General features: G+C 43.1%; 1 long non-coding RNA gene across 1 annotated transcript; it reads right to left on the bottom strand.

Annotated features, from left to right (window-relative positions):
• Nucleotides 1-3558: 3558 nt before the first annotated feature.
• Nucleotides 3559-9439, bottom strand: LOC150039490 (uncharacterized). The gene is made up of 2 exons (XR_016534351.1): nt 9407-9439; nt 3559-4074 (listed from the first exon to the last, which is right to left on the bottom strand). It is a non-coding gene; the product is annotated as an uncharacterized LOC150039490 (long non-coding RNA).
• Nucleotides 9440-14240: the final 4801 nt, after the last annotated feature.

Genomic DNA, 14240 nt, shown 5'->3' with positions numbered 1-14240 from the left:
AGAAACCACAGGAGGGGTGCAGATGGGGGAATGCTAGGGGCCCCAGGGTACAGTGGGAGTTAGGGCACAGTTGGTTCCTTCTGCAGGGTTGACACCACTTCACAAACCCAACAGAATGAGGTTCCCAGTACAGATGTGACAGTGCAGATTGCCAATGGGCACAGGGCGCAGGGGTCACTGTCACCCCCAGATGCTGGCTGCATGCTGGGATGCACACAGATATGTTTTCAAGATCAGATAATGAGGATGATACAATAAACTCTATCAAGCTAACTGCCCCCATGAACAGGCTGGAGTTGCCATCCTCATATCAGATACAATAGACTTCAAACTAAAATTAGTAAGAAAAGACAAAGAAGGTTACTACATACTACTAAAGGGATCTTTCCTCCCGGAAGACATAATGATCCTAAATATTTACACACCCAATCCCGGAGCTCCAAACTTCATCAAGCAAACTTTACTTACACTGAAACCATACATAGATTGAAATACAGTAATTGTTGGTGAGTTTAACATACCACTCTCACCTATGGACAGATCAACAAGGCAAAAACTCAACAGAGAAACCTTAGAACTGAACAACTATATAGACCAACTACATCTAACAGACATCTGCATAATATTCCACCCAGTAACAACATAATATACGATTTTCTCAGCAGCACATGGAACATTTTCCAAAATAGACCACATCTTAGGCCATAAAACAAACCTGGACAGATTCAGAAATACTGAAATTATTCCATGCACACTCTCAGACCATAAAGGCATCAAATTGGAGCTGAACACACATCTCCACCAACGAAAACCCTGTAACTCATGGAGACTGAACAACACATTGTTGAATCAAAAACAATGGGTAATCGAAGAGATCAGAACAGATATCCAACTGTTTATGAAATTTAACAATAAGGAGCACACAAATATCAACTCCTTAGGGACACAACAAAGGCAGTACTCAGAGGAAAATTTATAGCGCTGAGTGCCTACAACAGCAAGTTGGAAAAATGGCAAACCACCTAGTTAAGGTCTCACCTTAACCTCCTGGAAAAAGAGCAACAAACAAACCCTAAATCCATTAGGAGAAAGCAAATTATTAAAATCAAAGCAGAATTAAATGATTTGGAATAAAAAAAAACTATAGAAAGAATCAACAAAACCAGGAGTTGGTTCTTTGAAAGAATTAACAAAATTGACAAGCCCTTAGCAAATCTTACCAAAAAAGAAGAGAGCATATGGAAATAAACAAAATCGCAGATGAAAATCGTAATATCACGACAGAAATTACCAAGATCCAGAATATCATGAGGGAATACTTCTCAAACCTTTAAGCCAACAAATTTGAGAATCTAGAAGAAATGGATGAATTCCTAGACAATATTAACATACCCACACTGAATAAAGAAGAGGTAACCCAACTCAACAGGCCTATTTCAAGCTCTGAAATAGAAATGGAAATTAGACAACTTCCACTTAAAAAGAGCCCAGGGCCAGATGGATTCACAGCTGAATTCTATAAGGTCTTCAAAGCAGAGCTCACACCAATACTCCTCAAGCTCTTCAACGAAATTGAAAATGAAGGTTCTTTACCAAACTCATTCTGTGAAGCCAGTATATCCCTCATCCCCAAACCAGACAGAGATTCATCAAAGAAAGGGAACTATAGACCCATTTCTTTGATGAACATCGATGCGAAACTTCTCAACAAAATACTGGCCAACCGTCTACAACAACTCATCAAAAATTATACACTATGATCAAACTGGATTCATCACAGGGAGGCAAAGCTGGTGCAACATACACAAATCAATTAATATTATTCAACACATCAACAGGAGCAAGGACAAAAATCACATGATTGTCTCAATAGATGCGGAAAAGGCATTTGACAAGATCCAAAACCCCTTCATGTTAAAAGATGTGGAGAAACTAGGAATTCATGGAACATTTCTCAATGTAATAAATGCTGTGTATGAGAAACCCACTGCTAGTATTATACTTAATGGTGAAAATCTAAAGCCATTCCCTCTAAAATCAGGAACGAGACAAGGATGCCCACTCTCTCCACTCCTTTTTAACATAGTACTAGAATTCCTAGGCAGTGCAATAAGGCAAGAAGCAAGCATAAAGGGGATCCAAGTAGGGAAAGAGGAAATAAAACTATCCCTCTTTGCAGATGACATGATTCTGTATTTAAAGAATCCTGTAGACTCTACTCCCAAGCTCCTTGAGCTGATTCAAAGCTTTGGAAGGGCAGCAGGCCACATAATCAACCCTCACAAATCAACTGCCTTCCTTTACGCCAACAGTGAGAGGAACGAGGCAATAATCAGGAAAGAAACTCCTTTCACAATAGCCTCAAAGAAAATAAAGTACCTAGGATTTAGCTTAACTAAGAATGTAAAGGACCGTTTAGATGAAAACTTTAAAACCCTAAAAAAGGAAATTAAAGCAGAACTAAGGAAATGGAAAAACCTCCCATGCTCCTGGATTGGAAGAATCAACATTGTGAAAATGACAATCTTGCCAAGGGCTACCTACCAATTCAATGCAATACCCATCAACATCCCAATGTCATTCTTTAAAGAAATAGAAGAGCAATTCAAAATTTCTTATGGAATAATAAAAGACCCCGTATAGCAAAAACACTTCTTAGCAGAAATGCGGCGCCCGGCACCCCTGACCAGCAGGGAAGAACGGACACCACCCAAGGATCCTTCTCGTATCACGCTTTATTGAAGAGCAACTTGATTGAAGGGAGAGCTGAAGCAGAGGGGCCCGGGGCAGGGAAATGCAGCTGCTTATATACAATCAAGGAACACGGGGCTTTTGCCATTGTCTGCTCTGTTGCCAGGGCCATTTTAAAACTCAGGTTTGGACAGGCCTCTGACGTCATACGCGCAGACTCAGTGGAACGAGCAAAGGCTCCGCACTCACATACCAAATAAGGAGAAGTAAGAAGTTGTTTACAAGGAGCGAGGCAGGGAACAGGCGCCATCTTGTAATGGCGGCCGCTCCGGCTCCCCACATCTCCCCCTTTTTGTTTTAACGCAGCAGGCCAACATACCCGTTTTGAAGAGAGTAGAGGTGCTGTCCTCCATAGTAAAACTTGAGGTCCTACTCTAGAGGAGTGACCCAGGCGATCAACTCTGGATCCCTCCCCTTCAGGTCCTCTTTTCCCTTTGCGGAGATGGGCTAGGGGCGCAGACCCATATGCTGACGCACATGCTCTCCCTGACCTGTTAGGGTCAGGAGTGGTACTTTGTCCATCATTTCACAACTCTTGGCTGCCTATACTCCTATTCCTCGTGCAATAGACTAAGGTCTCGAGGGTGCAAAGGCAGTACAGGGCAGTTTTTGTTGGCCTTTAAAGCTGCAAGCCAAATTTTGGGGGAGTGTCCCTGCTCCAAGGCAGTGAGTGCATGAACAAGCATTGCTCTCTCTCTCTCTTATTGCGAGACCTCATTCGGCAGAGCAACCAAAGGCTAAAGACACAAAACCCAAAACAAACTGCAACAAACATTCACAGGAACTGGAACAAATGTAGGCAACGGCTCCAGCATTGACTCAATTTACACTCTATGGCAGAACAATTTAAAATACTATCATTACTTGAAGCTTTAAAGAGTAAAAACATAAACAGGAAGGTCTGCCTCTGGAACAAGTGCAGAAAACCCCACAACCCTTCCCTTGCCAGAACTATACATTAATCAGAGCGACCCAATTTTTGAGAAACCAGCCTAACACAGAAGGACAGATTTTTTGACAGGGTAAGGCATAGGGAACCTTGCAGTCCTAGGGAAGTTGCAAGGAAGAATTGGTGGCACAAAGGGGAAAACGGAAGAAGCATTAGTCACAGGCATTGGTAATGGAAAGGTCTTCATCACTGCCCACATCATCTTTTCCTTGTTGCTTTTTCCCTTCTGTCTCTTCATCCAAAGTCGTGGCAGCAGAAGAATTATTAACAGGGTTATTCCCAGGATTTTGTTTCGCATCATCCTCTTTAGGCGTTTGATTTTCCTCCAATATCCTTACGAGGCGCTGCGGCACCCAATGGGGGGATTCCTGTCCCTGTGGAAAAACACAAACAGCTCCCCTGGATCTCTGAATTACAGGATCCTGTCCATACCATTTATTATCGATAACATTTTTCCACATTACTTTTTGTGTGGGTGGTATTGCCATATTGCCAGCATGCCGATCAGCAGCTGATTGTCCATTGTCATCCACTGTTACATAATTTAAGGTAAACAGTGCAATGGCCAGCCTTTCTCTGGGGGAGGCATCTCGGCCTATTCCCTCCTTCTGTTTAAATAAAAGTTGTTTAAGTGTTCTATTGGCGCGTTCCACAATTCCCTGTCCCTGGGGATTGTAAGGGAGTCCAGTAGAATGAACTACCTGCATTTGAGTGCAAAAGGAGTGAAATCCGGCAGAGGCATAAGCAGGGCCATTATCTGTTTTCAATTGTAATGGTTTTCCCCATGCTGCCCAGGCTTCCAAGCAATGAACTTTAACATGGGACACCCTTTCCCCTGTAAGGGCCGTGGCATGCATTATGCCAGAGAAAGTATCCACAGAAACATGAACATATTTTGTTCGGCCAAACTCAGGCACATGGGTAACATCCATTTGCCATAAGGCATTAGAGCAAAGGCCTCTAGGATTAACTCCAATTATGAAAGAGGGGTGATATACTACACAGGATTGACAAGCTTTAACAATTTCTCTAGCCTGTTGGTGTGAAATGGAAAACTTATAATGAAGGGTTTTTGCAGAAACATGATAAAGTTGATGAAAATCTCGTGCTAATTGAACAGAATTATGGGAAAGGCCCACCAGCGCTCTGGCAGTCAAATCCACTAAGGCATTGGCCTCTGACATTGGACCAGGCAAGCCAGTATGTGCCCGAATATGACCAATGAAAAAAGGATTTTTCCTTTGTAAAATTAAACTCTGAAGTTGGGATAATATATTTGAAACTGTACTGCTACCTTTTATGGAGGCGGCGACTTCCAGGGATGCCACTGCATTAACTACATATTGTGAATCAGAATATAGGTTAAAAGGCTCAGAAAATTTCCCGAATACTTCTAAAACTGTTAGACATTCAACTACTTGTGGAGTTTCTGGTCGAAAATTTAAAGTTACTGGCTCTTTTCCTTGAACTACATAGGCACCTCCGCCTGTTTTTGACCCATCTGTAAATATAATTAGGGCATTACTCAGAGGCAGTTTTTCCATAACTTTGGGGAAATACACCCAATCTTCACGCACAAAATTCAGCAGTGGATGTTTGGGATAATGATTGTCAATTATATTTGGAAAGGAGCACACCAAAACTGCCCACCAGTCAACAGAGGCAGCCAATATTTGTACTTGTTGCCGGGTATAAGGAATAATTAATTTGTCAGGAAATTTTGCAAAGTGAGTCAAACACGCCTTGCAACCTGTAAGAGCTAACAAAGCAACTAATTCTGGAAAATACTGAATAGTTTTTAAGCCATAAGAATTTCCATGCAACCATAACAATGGGCCTTCTTGCCATAATACTCCTGTAGGATAATTCTTTGTTTTAAATATACACAGTAAGATTGGCGCTGATGGATTTACGCGCAAAAGTTGTGCATTTTCTATGGCCTGTTCAAGACGCTGAATGGAACTCTTAGCCTGAACAGTCAATTTTCTAGGTGAGGTAACATCCAGGTCTCCCTCCAATAAGGAAAAGAGGGGCAACAATTCAGAGCGAGGGACATTAAGAAAATTTCGGACCCAATTTACTTCCCCCATTAATTTTTGAAAATCATGAAGGGTATGCAAATGATTTGTTTTCAAGACGACCTTTTGGGGTGTCACAGCTATGGGAGAAATTATGGAACCTAAAAACTGAACCTTTTCTGAAAATTGCACCTTTTCTGGTGCCAAGTTTAAGCCTGCCTTTGCAAGGAGTTTAGATAATTTACTAAATACTTGAAAAAGGATATTCTGCTCAGGGGCAGCTATTAGAATATCATCCATATAGTGAAGAATTCTAACAATGGGAAATTGCTGTCTCACAGGGAAAAGAACTGTGTCAACATATAGTTGGCATATTGTAGGGCTATTAGCCATTCCTTGTGGAAGAACCCTCCACTGAAATCGCGCATCAGGTTGTTCATGATTAACAGAAGGCAGGGTAAAAGCAAAACGTTCTCTATCCCTGGGATGCAAAGGAATAGAAAAGAAACAGTCTTTAATATCAATAGATATAATGGGCCACTTTTGGGGCAAAGCAGAAAGTAGTGGGAGGCCGCGTTGGACTGACCCTAATATTTGCATTTGAGCATTAATGGCTCTGAGATCATGTAATAATCTCCACTTGCCTGAGGCCTTTGTAATAACAAAAATAGGGGTATTCCATGGAGAAACAGAAGGCTCCACATGTCCCAACCTTAGTTGTTCCTGTACCAATTGAGTTATAGCCTCCAGTTTTTCTTGGGACAGGGGCCACTGAGGCACCCACACCGCTTTATTTGTTAACCAGGGTATGGGTGTTGGACTGGCGGAGGCTAAATTTTCAGTGACCCCCAAGAAAAACCCAAGCCTTGCTTGTCTTTATTGGCAACTGGCTCCACAGGGGCATGCCGGCCCTGTAAATATTTTCCTAACCCACCAGTAGGGACAAAGCCCTGATTTTTCATTATAGTTTGTGCCGTTGAAGAATAATCAGTAGTTAGAATTAAACCCATTTGCTGTTGGATATCCCGGCCCCACAAATTAACTGGGACCTGGAGGACAAACGGCTGAAATTTTCTTTTTTGACCTTCCTCTGTGGACCAGGTCAACTGTTTTGCGCTGACCCGAGGAGTATCTGCATAACCTAAACCTTGCAGGGTTTGTGAAGAAAATTGTAGGGGCCATGTCTTTGGCCATTGAGTTATTTGGATGATACTCCGGTCCGCTCCCGTGTCCACCAGACCATTAAAGGTCCTTCCTTCAATTGTTAATGTTAACATGGGATGGTTATTTAAGGCCATGGACAAGCAGACAAGGTCTGCTCCTGAGGTACTTAAACTTCTTTCCTTTTCTTGCACCGGGGAAACTTGATGATGGGAAGGCACTAAAATTAATTGAGCAACTCGATCTCCAGGAGCCACTGAAATGACCCCTCGAGAGACTGAACAGAGGACTTGGATGGCTCCCCTGTAATTAGGGTCAACAACTCCAGGGAACACTACAAGGCCTTTCATAGTATTGGAAGCGCGTCCCAACACTATTCCCACCATATTTTAAGGGAGGGGGCCCATTAGTTATGAGTTGAGCCCCCATGTCCTCAGTTATGACCACTCCGGCGGTGGCACGGAGGTCCAGCCCTGCAGATCCTGCGGTTGCTCTGCGGGAACAAATGGCTGTTGGAGATGAGGTGAGGGCCTCTGATAAGTTTCCTGGCACCGAATCCCCTGATTTTGCGGGCCCTGTCGCAATGGGCCCCTCTGCCCGTTTTTTGGCTCCAAGGCCTGAGGTTGTGGGATAGGCTGTCCATTCACATCTTTAACTGATCTGCACTCATTTGCCCAATGTTTTCCCTTTTTACATCGTGGACAAAGTCCCGGTTCGCGAGGGGGCCTCTGCTTTGAATATTTTAAATTGGGACACTGTCTTTTGAAATGTCCTGGCTGTTGACACTTGAAGCATAATCCTGAATTAATTCTAGTGGTCTCAGCTACCGCAGCAACAATTTTATCCAAGCTCACAGGGGCTCCCACCTCCCGACAGGCCCTAATCCAGTCTTGTAAGGGCTTGTCTTTTATAGGAATAATAGCCTTTTGGCATTCAGGAAGGCTTTGTTCAAAAATAATTTGTTGAATTAAGAGCATGTGATCCTCTGGTTCCCCAAACAATTTATCTGCAGTTTCTAAGACTCGCCCAACAAAATCTGTAAAAGGCTCGGTAGGTTTTTGAACAACTTTGGTAAGGTTACCACGGCGTTCCCCTTGACTGGCAAGAGACTTCCAAGCCGTGTAAAAAATATTATTAATTTGTTGGTAAACCTCATTAGGGTACCCAGTCTGGTCCGCTGCATAAGGGCCTTTTCCTAATAACATTTCAGCTGACCAGTGAGGACGGCCCACCAGTGCATTCTCCCTATGTCGGGCAGCGGCCAAATCTGCTGCGGAAGCACAATAATCAAGGTACTGGCCATGCGTCAGGCAAGAACGTCCAACCTCATACCAGTCCGTTGGAGTCATGCTGGTAGTCTGCAATCGACGAACCAAAGCAATGGTGTAATTTGCAGAATGGACATAATTTTGTACAGCGGCCATGAGATCCTTTAAAGCTTTATAAGAAACTGGCTCAAAAACTCTCTGTCCCGTAAGGGAATCTTCAAAAACTTGAAAAGCAGAGGCCAACCAAGACCAGGTGCGGGCCTTAATAAAGGAACTTCCCTTTTTTGGGACGTAGGGGGGCGGGGCAGAGGGGGCAGGGCGAATAACATCCTGGCCACTCCCCGCGCCTAGTCCTCCCCAGGGGCCGTATCTATCTGCCTCATACCTGGCAGCTTGCTCCTCTAATTCTTCCTCTTCATTTGAACTTAGTTCCTCCGGGGGCCCTTCCCCCTCATTTTCTGTGCTTTGATCTGACTCTCCTGCATCCTGATCATGTAACGTCAGGGCAGAGAACTGGTTATCATCCTGAAATTCCTTCAAGGACGGGTAGAGGGAGCTCCTTGGTCCCTCCTGTTTTTTCTTTTCTCCTCTCTCCTCCTCCTGCACTGTACTTTGTGAGGGCTGCAGTCCCTCAATTCTTTTCTTTTGTTTTCTCTTATATTTTACTCCACTCTTGGTGGTCTCTCCTTCCCTGTACGATGACTCCGAGAGACTATCCTGGTGCTTAATTAATTCCTTCCTCCCTTCTTTAATGATATCAGTATTTCTGCCCTCCTCCAAACAAGCGCGCACCATTCTCCACATGGGCAACGTGGCGCCGGAGACCTCTCCCTTTTATTGAGCTCTATCCAGGTCCCGGCCTAATTTATCCCAACAGACCAGTGAGAGACCTCCAGACACCGCAAACCACGGGGCGTGTGTTTCAATGTCTGTTAACACTTTATTTATTGTGCCGCGGGAAATTTTCAGCCCACGCTGTTTAAGAAGGGCCTGTAAGGGGGCACAGAAGTCCCTTGTACGGCACGCACTTCCTGAAGAGTTACCCATACTGATGTTACTCTTAGAGGGCTAACCCAAGCGGGTGAAACAAAGTGAAAGACCGAGTTACCTACCCCGGGCTTACTTTCACCTAGACCGAGAAGCTCTCTAGGCTCGAGGTCTATCACACCCGAGTGCGCAAAAGCAAACAATAAGAAGCAGAAACCACAAAGGAAGAACAATAATAAGCACCCAGACATGAATCTCCCAGAACAACATACCTAGAAGGAGTCCTCTTCACGTGTCAAGTTCTGTATCCTCTTCGGCCCCTCCGCAGGTCCCGGGTTTCAGCACCAGATGCGGCGCACGGCACCCCTGACCAGCAGGGAAGAACGGACACCACCCGAGGATCCGTCTCGTATCACGCTTTATTGAAGAGCAACTTGATTGAAGGGAGAGCTGAAGCAGAGGGGCCCGGGGCAGGGAAATGCAGCTGCTTATATACAATCAAGGAACACGGGGCTTTTGCCATTGTCTGCTCTGTTGCCAGGGCCATTTTAAATCTCGGGATTGGTCAGGCCTCTGATGTCATACGCGCAGACTCAGTGGAACGAGCAAAGGCTCCGCATTCACATACCAAATAAGGAGAACTAAGAAGTTGTTTACAAGGAGCGAGGCAGGGAATAGGCGCCATCATGTATTGGCGGCCGCTCCGGCTCCCCACACAGAAAGAAGAGCGCTGGAGGAATTTCAATTCCAAACTTTAGACTCTATTACAGAGCTATAATTCTTGTACGGGCACAAGAACTGGCCTGATGTCCAATGGAATAGAACTGCGGACCCAGATATTAAACCACAGACCTATGGCCACCTAATCTTTGACCAGGGAGCTAAAAAAATAGAATGGAAGAAAGATAGCCTCTTCAACAAGTTGTGCTGGCAGAACTGGTTAAACACCTGCAGAAAACTAAAGTTGGACCCTTATTTGTCACCTTGCACTACAATTAACTCCAAATGAATCAAAGACCTGGAGGTAAAAGCTGACACACTGAAAAGGTTACAGGAAGGAATAGAAGATACACTAGGCCTCCTTGGCACAGGTCGAAACTTTCTTAATAAGGACCAAGAATCACAACAAATCAGAGAAAGGCTGGATAAGTGGGACTGCATTAAACTGCAGAGCTTTTGTATGGCAACGGATATAGCTAGTAAACTAATCAGGAAGCCTACAGAGTGGGAGAAGATCTTCACCAACCAAACAACGGACAAAGGCCTCATATCTAAAATATATCAACAACTCAAAAAATTGAATCACTCCAAAACTAACCTCCAAAGTAACACCCATCCCATTAAAAATGGGCCAAAGACTTAAAGAGAGTCTTCTCTGAAGAAGAAACAAAAATGGCCTATAGACACATGAAGAAATGCTCCACATCTCTGGTCATAAAAGAAGTGCAAATCAAAGCAACTCTAAGATTCCACCTCACTCCAGTTAGAATGGCCAGGATCAGGAAAACGAATGACAACAGATGCTGGAGGGGTTGTGGCCAGGAGGGGTCACTACTACACTGTTGGTGGGAGTGCAAACTCGTTCAACCACTATGGAAAGCAGTGTGCCAGAGCCTCAAAAGGCTAAACATAGATCTCCCCTATCACCCAGCAATGCCACTACTTGGCATTTACCCAACAATCCAGAAACAAGGGCATACTAAACCCACTAGCCCAACAATGTTCAATGCAGCACTATTCACCATAGCAAAGATATGGAACCAACCCAGATGTCCCTCAGTTGATGAGTGGATCAACAAGTTGTGGTATTTGTACACAATGGAATTCTATGCTGCTGTCAGAAAGAATGACATCGCCCCATTTGTTAGGAAATGGAAAGACTTAGAACAAATCATATTAAGTGAAGTAAGCCAGATTCAAATGAACTTAGGCTCAGTGGTTTCCCTCATTCGTCATAATCAGTGGAAACCTTGGACTCTACTAGCAGAGATTTGCAATAGAGCAAAAGGCCATATATAAGGCCATATAATGTGAAGCTAATTGAAAGGACGTCCAGGATATTGAAACAAAAGCCATTTAATGAATGATTGTTGTCCTTAATGTACTATGTTGTCTCTCATTTCCTTTGCTATCCCTTGGTTATCCCATATTGGTATAGTATCTCACTTTGTTATCTGATATACTGAATTTATTTGTTTTTGGATATTTGAAATTTGATAGGGAAGGGGGGAAAACCAAGATGGGTGGGGGGTGTGGGGTTGGAGGGAAATGGGTACCAAGACATGTGAAAGGGTATCAATGTATGTGAATTAATGCACCTTCTATCTGGCAAATATCATCTAACCCTTTTACTAATTACAATAAAAAATGAAAAAAAGAAAGTTTTAGTGTGTGGGGAGGATGATGGGGTCAAATACATTTCTTCTTAGAAATTTACCTCATCTGGTTGCCCTGGATTTTCCTGGCCTTCTTCTTAGAGAAAGGCCTGTTATATTTGATTTATGGCTTGGCAATTATCTAGCAAGTACATCTTCGAGTAAGACATCCACAATTTCCATGCCTGAGACTCGAGTTTCCTGACCTTTGGCAACAGCACAGCAACATCTTTCTTCCTCCAGAGCCACAGGCCAAGTGAGCTGGCTTGAGTTGGTTGTTAGTTACAGTGGCTTAGTTACCAGGGTTCCATATTCTGTTCCATTGTGAGGGAGGCAGGGTCACCTTCCCGGCCCAATGACCAAAGATCCTGGCTCACAGAAGACCACACCAAAGACATACTGGAGGCTGAATCTCTCCTCCAATCTCACAATATACATGTGGATGTAGTAAACAGCACACCTTATTTGTCCAATCCCAATGTCTTCCACTAGGCCCAACTACCAGTCTGGTCTCAGGCTCAAGGAGCCTTTCTTAGGTAAGATCCAGACTTAAGGGTCAATATTGCCCCCATCCTTTACAAAACATTTGCTTCACAGTGCCTTCTCTGCCTGCATTTTGCCCCTTGTCGAATTTTTTTTGTTTTTGCTAGTCTTGGGACTTGACCTCAGAGTGTGAACCTGGTTCTTGGGCTTTCTTTAGGCTTTAGCTGTCCCACCGAGCCACAGCACCACTTGCAGCGTTTTCTATGTATGTGGTAATGAGGAATCAAACCTGAGTCTTTTTGCGTGGTAGCCAAGGACTCTACCACTAGGTCAAACACACAGGGCATCTTGCACATATTTTTGACGTCAATCTACTAGGATATTATTAGCTTTCTGTATCCTAATCAATTTTTTCCTGATGATTAGCTTTGCTGTCATATGTAAAAAATGCAAGAGGGAAAAACACAGAAGAATTAGTGAAATTTAAAAAAAAAGCATTACACACATAGATAAGTGTTCATTCTTTGTAGGAGAAAGGATATTTTGATATGATGATGATGACTTTATAATTACTATGTCAGGGTTGAGAGTTTGGCATAGTGGTAGAGTGCTTGCCTAGCATCCATGAAGATCCGGGTTTGATTGCTCAGTATCACATAGATAGAAAATCTATATGTGGCACTGTGGATCAAGTGGCAGAGGGCTAGACTTGAGAAAACCGAGGACAGTGCTCAGGCCCTGAATTCAAGCCCCAAGACTGGCAGAAAGATAAAAGAAAATAAAAATGCTTTTTACGAGCTTATTCACTCACAGCATTTGCTTATGAAATCTTCGCTTCTGCATCTTGTGAAATACCCCTTTCCCTCAAGGTAGACAAGAAAAACAGATCTATCACATGGTCCACTGTGAGGCCACTGGTTGGGCTAAGAGCTAGTCGTGCAGCAACACATAAGTTTTATTCTAATACTTTCCAAACTTTGTACTCAAATATGCTACCTACTTACCAACTTAGGTCAGTTATCCTTATGCTCTACCTTTTCTTCATGACTACAATATTCTTACACTCCCACGTTAATCCTCTTGTACCTCCCCTGACCTCTCTCATTCTTTTATTCTATCTCTGGACCTCTGCTCGTCTTTCAACCCTTATACTGCACGGATCTACACTTGATGGCTGTTGAGCAATATTGTATATGTAGGTGGTTAATTATTCTCTAGGCTCAGAGGCACTTAAAGACTATAGAGATTGGATTGAGAGGCTTATTGTTTTGGGTATAAATCGCTTATCACTGGTTGTATTAGACTGGTCTGTAAGTGCACAAAAAGAAAGAGTGATAATACCAATCAAAACTTGTGAACATCTAGTGTCTGCCAGCTACAGAGGTCCAGGTTGGTTATATCTGAAAAACTATAATTGTATTTAGTAGTAATCTTGCTCCCATTTTCAAATGGGCAGAACAAGAAACTCAAGAAAATGTCAAATCAAGAAACAACATCCCCCACCCAATATAAACAGACAATGGAACAGTCACTGGCAAACCTAGAGGAGAGTCTTCCAAGTGCTACACAAATGCAAATGATAAACATCCTTAATGGAAAACGTGAAAATATAAAGAAAGAGATAATGGAGGAAGCCATAGCTGAACAAGAGGAAAGCAAAAACAAGGTGATAAGTGAAAAAGAAGAAGCCATAAAGGAGGCCATAATAAAGGTTTTTCAAAGAAAGATGGATGAATTCATAGAATCCACAAATAAAAACGTGACCAAACTCCAGCAAATGTCCAAAGAAAATAAAGCTACTGAGCTAACCACTCAAAAGGAAATCAAGGAGATAAAGAAATCCATACATGATCTAAAACAAGAGACGCAAGGCATAAAAAGTGAGCAATTAGAAGCAAGGGAGATGAAAAATAAAGTAGATAGCTTTGATAGCAAGTTAGACAATGCAGAGGAGAGAATTTCCGGGGCTGAAGATAATTTAGGTATTATAAAGTACAGAAAATGAGTCAATCCAAATGTAGGAAATATGAGAGAGCGCTTCAGGAGGTCCAAGATACAATTAGGAAGCCTAATTTAAGGCTAGTTGGTATTGAGGAGGGCGTGGAGAAAGAGGTCAATGGTATTGGAAATATACTTCAGGGAATCATCTCAGAGAATTTCCCAAATATCCAGAAGGGCAGGCCCATCCAGATACGAGAAGCTTTTAGACCCCAAACAGACCTGACCAGAAAAGAACATCCCACCGCCA

This window comes from Megascapheus bottae, unplaced genomic scaffold (genome assembly GCF_031878675.1).
Source record: "Megascapheus bottae isolate mThoBot1 unplaced genomic scaffold, mThoBot2.hap1 HAP1_SCAFFOLD_63, whole genome shotgun sequence".
Classification (NCBI taxonomy): domain Eukaryota; kingdom Metazoa; phylum Chordata; class Mammalia; order Rodentia; family Geomyidae; genus Megascapheus; species Megascapheus bottae.
The sequence above is the reverse complement of the archived record's forward strand: the minus strand, read 5'-3'. Positions and strand labels throughout refer to the sequence as shown.